Raw genomic sequence first — 7,811 nt, 5'->3', positions numbered from 1 at the left:
TGTTATAAAGAACTTTGTATCCCTTCATATGCCGAACAAGTTGCATTGTGGATTTAGCCTAAAACATGATTTTAGAAAATATTCATTGAAAAAAGCTTTTTAAAAAACACATTTGAAAACCTTTGTATGTTGAATTCTACATATGTCCTTCTAGTGCTGAACGTTAAAAAAATATTTTAGACCCTTTTCATGCAAAATGTATAACATATATTTTTCTTGTTTGTTATAAAGAACTTTGTATCCCTTCATATGCCGAACAAGTTGCATTGTGGATTTTGCCTAAAACATGATTTTAGAAAATATTCATTGAAAAAAGCTTTTTAAAAAACCACATTTGAAAACTTTGTATGTTGAATTCTACATATGTCCTTCTACTGCTGAACGTTAAAAAAAATATTTTAGACCCTTTTCATGCAAAATGTATAACAAATATTTTTCTCGTTTGTTATAAAGAACTTTGTATCCCTTCATATGCCGAACTAGTTGCATTGTGGATTTTGCCTAAAACATGATTTTAGAAAATATTCATTGAAAAAAGCTTTTTAAAAAACCACATTTGAAAACCTTTGTATGTTGAATTCTACATATGTCCTTCTAGTGCTGAACGTTAAAAAAATATTTTAGACCCTTTTCATGCAAAATGTATAACATATATTTTTCTCGTTTGTTATAAAGAACTTTGTATCCCTTCACATGCCGAACTAGTTGCATTGTGGATTTTGCCTAAAACATGATTTTAGAAAATATTCATTGAAAAAGCTTTTTAAAAAACCACATTTGAAAACCTTTGTATGTTGAATTCTACATATGTCCTTCTACTGCTGAACGTTAAAAAAATATTTTAGACCCTTTTCATGCAAAATGTATAACATATATTTTTCTCGTTTGTTATAAAGAACTTTGTATCCCTTCACATGCCGAACTAGTTGCATTGTGGATTTAGCCTAAAACATGATTTTAGAAAATATTCATTGAAAAAAGCTTTTTAAAAAAACACATTTGAAAACCTTTGTATGTTGAATTCTACATATGTCCTTCTAGTGCTGAACGTTAAAAAAAATATTTTAGACCCTTTTCATGCAAAATGTATAACAAATATTTTTCTCGTTTGTTATAAAGAACTTTGTATCCCTTCATATGCCGAACAAGTTGCATTGTGGATTTAGCCTAAAACATGATTTTAGAAAATATTCATTGAAAAAAGCTTTTTAAAAAAACACATTTGAAAACCTTTGTATGTTGAATTCTACATATGTCCTTCTACTGCTGAACGTAAAAAAAATATTTTAGACCCTTTTCATGCAAAATGTATAACAAATATTTTTCTCGTTTGTTATAAAGAACTTTGTATCCCTTCATATGCCGAACTAGTTGCATTGTGGATTTTGCCTAAAACATGATTTTAGAAAATATTCATTGAAAAAAGCTTTTTAAAAAACACATTTGAAAACCTTTGTATGTTGAATTCTACATATGTCCTTCTACTGCTGAACGTAAAAAAAATATTTTAGACCCTTTTCATGCAAAATGTATAACAAATATTTTTCTCGTTTGTTATAAAGAACTTTGTATCCCTTCATATGCCGAACTAGTTGCATTGTGGATTTAGCCTAAAACATGATTTTAGAAAATATTCATTGAAAAAGCTTTTTAAAAAACCACATTTGAAAACCTTTGTATGTTGAATTCTACATATGTCCTTCTAGTGCTGAACGTTAAAAAAATATTTTAGACCCTTTTCATGCAAAATGTATAACATATATTTTTCTTGTTTGTTATAAAGAACTTTGTATCCCTTCATATGCCGAACTAGTTGCATTGTGGATTTTGCCTAAAACATGATTTTAGAAAATATTCATTGAAAAAAGCTTTTAAAAAAAACACATTTGAAAACCTTTGTATGTTGAATTCTACATATGTCCTTCTACTGCTGAACGTAAAAAAATATTTTAGACCCTTTTCATGCAAAATGTATAACAAATATTTTTCTCGTTTGTTATAAAGAACTTTGTATCCCTTCACATGCCGAACTAGTTGCATTGTGGATTTTGCCTAAAACATGATTTTAGAAAATATTCATTGAAAAAAGCTTTTTAAAAAAACACATTTGAAAACCTTTGTATGTTGAATTCTACATATGTCCTTCTAGTGCTGAACGTTAAAAAAATATTTTAGACCCTTTTCATGCAAAATGTATAACATATATTTTTCTCGTTTGTTATAAAGAACTTTGTATCCCTTCATATGCCGAACAAGTTGCATTGTGGATTTAGCCTAAAACATGATTTTAGAAAATATTCATTGAAAAAAGCTTTTTAAAAAAACACATTTGAAAACCTTTGTATGTTGAATTCTACATATGTCCTTCTACTGCTGAACGTAAAAAAATTTTTTAGACCCTTTTCATGCAAAATGTATAACAAATATTTTTATCGTTTGTTATAAAGAACTTTGTATCCCTTCACATGCCGAACTAGTTGCATTGTGGATTTTGCCTAAAACATGATTTTAGAAAATATTCATTGAAAAAAGCTTTTTAAAAAACACATTTGAAAACCTTTGTATGTTGAATTCTACATATGTCCTTCTAGTGCTGAACGTTAAAAAAATATTTTAGACCCTTTTCATGCAAAATGTATAACATATATTTTTTCTTGTTTGTTATAAAGAACTTTGTATCCCTTCATATGCCGAACAAGTTGCATTGTGGATTTAGCCTAAAACATGATTTTAGAAAATATTCATTGAAAAAAGCTTTTAAAAAAACCACATTTGAAAACCTTTGTATGTTGAATTCTACATATGTCCTTCTACTGCTGAACGTTAAAAAAAATATTTTAGACCCTTTTCATGCAAAATGTATAACAAATATTTTTTCTCGTTTGTTATAAAGAACTTTGTATCCCTTCATATGCCGAACAAGTTGCATTGTGGATTTAGCCTAAAACATGATTTTAGAAAATATTCATTGAAAAAAGCTTTTTAAAAAAACACATTTGAAAACCTTTGTATGTTGAATTCTACATATGTCCTTCTACTGCTGAACGTAAAAAAATATTTTAGACCCTTTTCATGCAAAATGTATAACATATATTTTTCTCGTTTGTTATAAAGAACTTTGTATCCCTTCACATGCCGAACTAGTTGCATTGTGGATTTTGCCTAAAACATGATTTTAGAAAATATTCATTGAAAAAAGCTTTTTAAAAACCACATTTGAAAACCTTTGTATGTTGAATTCTACATGTCCTTCTACTGCTGAACGTAAAAAAATATTTTAGACCCTTTTCATGCAAAATGTATAACAAATATTTTTCTCATTTGTTATAAAGAACTTTGTATCCCTTCATATGCCGAACTAGTTGCATTGTGGATTTAGCCTAAAACATGATTTTAGAAAATATTCATTGAAAAAAGCTTTTTAAAAAACCACATTTGAAAACCTTTGTATGTTGAATTCTACATATGTCCTTCTAGTGCTGAACGTAAAAAAAATATTTTAGACCCTTTTCATGCAAAATGTATAACAAATATTTTTCTCGTTTGTTATAAACTTTGTATCCCTTCACATGCCGAACTAGTTGCATTGTGGATTTAGCCTAAAACATGATTTTAGAAAATATTCATTGAAAAAAGCTTTTTAAAAAACACATTTGAAAACCTTTGTATGTTGAATTCTATATATGTCCTTCTAGTGCTGAACGTTAAAAAAATATTTTAGACCCTTTTCATGCAAAATGTATAACATATATTTTTCTTGTTTGTTATAAAGAACTTTGTATCCCTTCATATGCCGAACTAGTTGCATTGTGGATTTAGCCTAAAACATGATTTTAGAAAATATTCATTGAAAAAAGCTTTTTAAAAAACACATTTGAAAACCTTTGTATGTTGAATTCTATATATGTCCTTCTAGTGCTGAACGTTAAAAAAAATATTTTAGACCCTTTTCATGCAAAATGTATAACAAATATTTTTCTCGTTTGTTATAAAGAACTTTGTATCCCTTCACATGCCGAACTAGTTGCATTGTTGATTTTGCCTAAAACATGATTTTAGAAAATATTCATTGAAAAAAGCTTTTTAAAAAAACCACATTTGAAAACCTTTGTATGTTGAATTCTACATATGTCCTTCTACTGCTGAACGTTAAAAAAATATTTTAGACCCTTTTTCATGCAAAATGTATAACAAATATTTTTCTCGTTTGTTATAAAGAACTTTGTATCCCTTCATATGCCGAACTAGTTGCATTGTGGATTTTGCCTAAAACATGATTTTAGAAAATATTCATTGAAAAAAGCTTTTTAAAAAAACCACATTTGAAAATCTTTGTATGTTGAATTCTACATATGTCCTTCTACTGCTGAACGTAAAAAAAATATTTTAGACCCTTTTCATGCAAAATGTATAACAAATATTTTTATCGTTTGTTATAAAGAACTTTGTATCCCTTCACATGCCGAACTAGTTGCATTGTGGATTTAGCCTAAAACATGATTTTAGAAAATATTCATTGAAAAAAGCTTTTAAAAAAACCACATTTGAAAACCTTTGTATGTTGAATTCTACATATGTCCTTCTAGTGCTGAACGTAAAAAAAATATTTTAGACCCTTTTCATGCAAAATGTATAACATATATTTTTCTCGTTTGTTATAAAGAACTTTGTATCCCTTCATATGCCGAACAAGTTGCATTGTGGATTTAGCCTAAAACATGATTTTAGAAAATATTCATTGAAAAAAGCTTTTTAAAAAACACATTTGAAAACCTTTGTATGTTGAATTCTACATATGTCCTTCTAGTGCTGAACGTTAAAAAAATATTTTAGACCCTTTTCATGCAAAATGTATAACATATATTTTTCTCGTTTGTTATAAAGAACTTTGTATCCCTTCATATGCCGAACAAGTTGCATTGTGGATTTAGCCTAAAACATGATTTTAGAAAATATTCATTGAAAAAAGCTTTTTAAAAAACCACATTTGAAAACCTTTGTATGTTGAATTCTACATATGTCCTTCTACTGCTGAACGTAAAAAAAATATTTTAGACCCTTTTCATGCAAAATGTATAACATATATTTTTCTCGTTTGTTATAAAGAACTTTGTATCCCTTCATATGCCGAACTAGTTGCATTGTGGATTTTGCCTAAAACATGATTTTAGAAAATATTCATTGAAAAAAGCTTTTTAAAAAACACATTTGAAAACCTTTGTATGTTGAATTCTACATATGTCCTTCTAGTGCTGAACGTTAAAAAAAATATTTTAGACCCTTTTCATGCAAAATGTATAACATATATTTTTCTCGTTTGTTATAAAGAACTTTGTATCCCTTCATATGCCGAACAAGTTGCATTGTGGATTTAGCCTAAAACATGATTTTAGAAAATATTCATTGAAAAAAGCTTTTTAAAAAACCACATTTGAAAACCTTTGTATGTTGAATTCTACATATGTCCTTCTACTGCTGAACGTAAAAAAATATTTTAGACCCTTTTCATGCAAAATGTATAACAAATATTTTTCTCGTTTGTTATAAAGAACTTTGTATCCCTTCACATGCCGAACTAGTTGCATTGTGGATTTAGCCTAAAACATGATTTTAGAAAATATTCATTGAAAAAGGCTTTTTAAAAAAACACATTTGAAAACCTTTGTATGTTGAATTCTACATATGTCCTTCTAGTGCTGAACGTTAAAAAAAATATTTTAGACCCTTTTCATGCAAAATGTATAACAAATATTTTTCTTGTTTGTTATAAAGAACTTTGTATCCCTTCACATGCCGAACTAGTTGCATTGTGGATTTTGCCTAAAACATGATTTTAGAAAATATTCATTGAAAAAAGCTTTTTAAAAAAACCACATTTGAAAACCTTTGTATGTTGAATTCTACATATGTCCTTCTACTGCTGAACGTAAAAAAAATATTTTAGACCCTTTTCATGCAAAATGTATAACAAATATTTTTCTCGTTTGTTATAAAGAACTTTGTATCCCTTCATATGCCGAACTAGTTGCATTGTGGATTTAGCCTAAAACATGATTTTAGAAAATATTCATTGAAAAAAGCTTTTTAAAAAAAACCACATTTGAAAATCTTTGTATGTTGAATTCTACATATGTCCTTCTACTGCTGAACGTTAAAAAAATATTTTAGACCCTTTTCATGCAAAATGTATAACATATATTTTTCTCGTTTGTTATAAAGAACTTTGTATCCCTTCATATGCCGAACAAGTTGCATTGTGGATTTAGCCTAAAACATGATTTTAGAAAATATTCATTGAAAAAAGCTTTTTAAAAAAACCACATTTGAAAACCTTTGTATGTTGAATTCTACATATGTCCTTCTACTGCTGAACGTTAAAAAAAATATTTTAGACCCTTTTCATGCAAAATGTATAACATATATTTTTCTCGTTTGTTATAAAGAACTTTGTATCCCTTCATATGCCGAACAAGTTGCATTGTGGATTTAGCCTAAAACATGATTTTAGAAAATATTCATTGAAAAAAGCTTTTTAAAAAAACACATTTGAAAACCTTTGTATGTTGAATTCTACATATGTCCTTCTACTGCTGAACGTAAAAAAATATTTTAGACCCTTTTCATGCAAAATGTATAACAAATATTTTTCTCGTTTGTTATAAAGAACTTTGTATCCCTTCACATGCCGAACTAGTTGCATTGTGGATTTTGCCTAAAACATGATTTTAGAAAATATTCATTGAAAAAGCTTTTTAAAAAACCACATTTGAAAACCTTTGTATGTTGAATTCTACATATGTCCTTCTACTGCTGAACGTAAAAAAAATATTTTAGACCCTTTTCATGCAAAATGTATAACAAATATTTTTCTCGTTTGTTATAAAGAACTTTGTATCCCTTCATATGCCGAACTAGTTGCATTGTGGATTTAGCCTAAAACATGATTTTAGAAAATATTCATTGAAAAAAGCTTTTTAAAAAACCACATTTGAAAACCTTTGTATGTTGAATTCTACATATGTCCTTCTAGTGCTGAACGTTAAAAAAATATTTTAGACCCTTTTCATGCAAAATGTATAACATATATTTTTCTCGTTTGTTATAAAGAACTTTGTATCCCTTCATATGCCGAACTAGTTGCATTGTGGATTTTAGCCTAAAACATGATTTTAGAAAATATTCATTGAAAAAAGCTTTTTAAAAAACCACATTTGAAAACCTTTGTATGTTGAATTCTACATATGTCCTTCTACTGCTGAACGTAAAAAAAATATTTTAGACCCTTTTCATGCAAAATGTATAACATATATTTTTCTCGTTTGTTATAAAGAACTTTGTATCCCTTCATATGCCGAACAAGTTGCATTGTGGATTTAGCCTAAAACATGATTTTAGAAAATATTCATTGAAAAAAGCTTTTTAAAAAAACCACATTTGAAAACCTTTGTATGTTGACTTCTACATATGTCCTTCTAGTGCTGAACGTTAAAAAAATATTTTAGACCCTTTTCATGCAAAATGTATAACAAATATTTTTCTCGTTTGTTATAAAGAACTTTGTATCCCTTCATATGCCGAACTAGTTGCATTGTGGATTTTAGCCTAAAACATGATTTTAGAAAATATTCATTGAAAAAAGCTTTTTAAAAAAAACACATTTGAAAACCTTTGTATGTTGAATTCTACATATGTCCTTCTACTGCTGAACGTTAAAAAAATATTTTAGACCCTTTTCATGCAAAATGTATAACATATATTTTTCTCGTTTGTTATAAAGAACTTTGTATCCCTTCATATGCCGAACAAGTTGC

Source organism: Coregonus clupeaformis, unplaced genomic scaffold (assembly GCF_020615455.1).
Source record: "Coregonus clupeaformis isolate EN_2021a unplaced genomic scaffold, ASM2061545v1 scaf1207, whole genome shotgun sequence".
Classification (NCBI taxonomy): domain Eukaryota; kingdom Metazoa; phylum Chordata; class Actinopteri; order Salmoniformes; family Salmonidae; genus Coregonus; species Coregonus clupeaformis.
The sequence above is the reverse complement of the archived record's forward strand: the minus strand, read 5'-3'. Positions refer to the sequence as shown.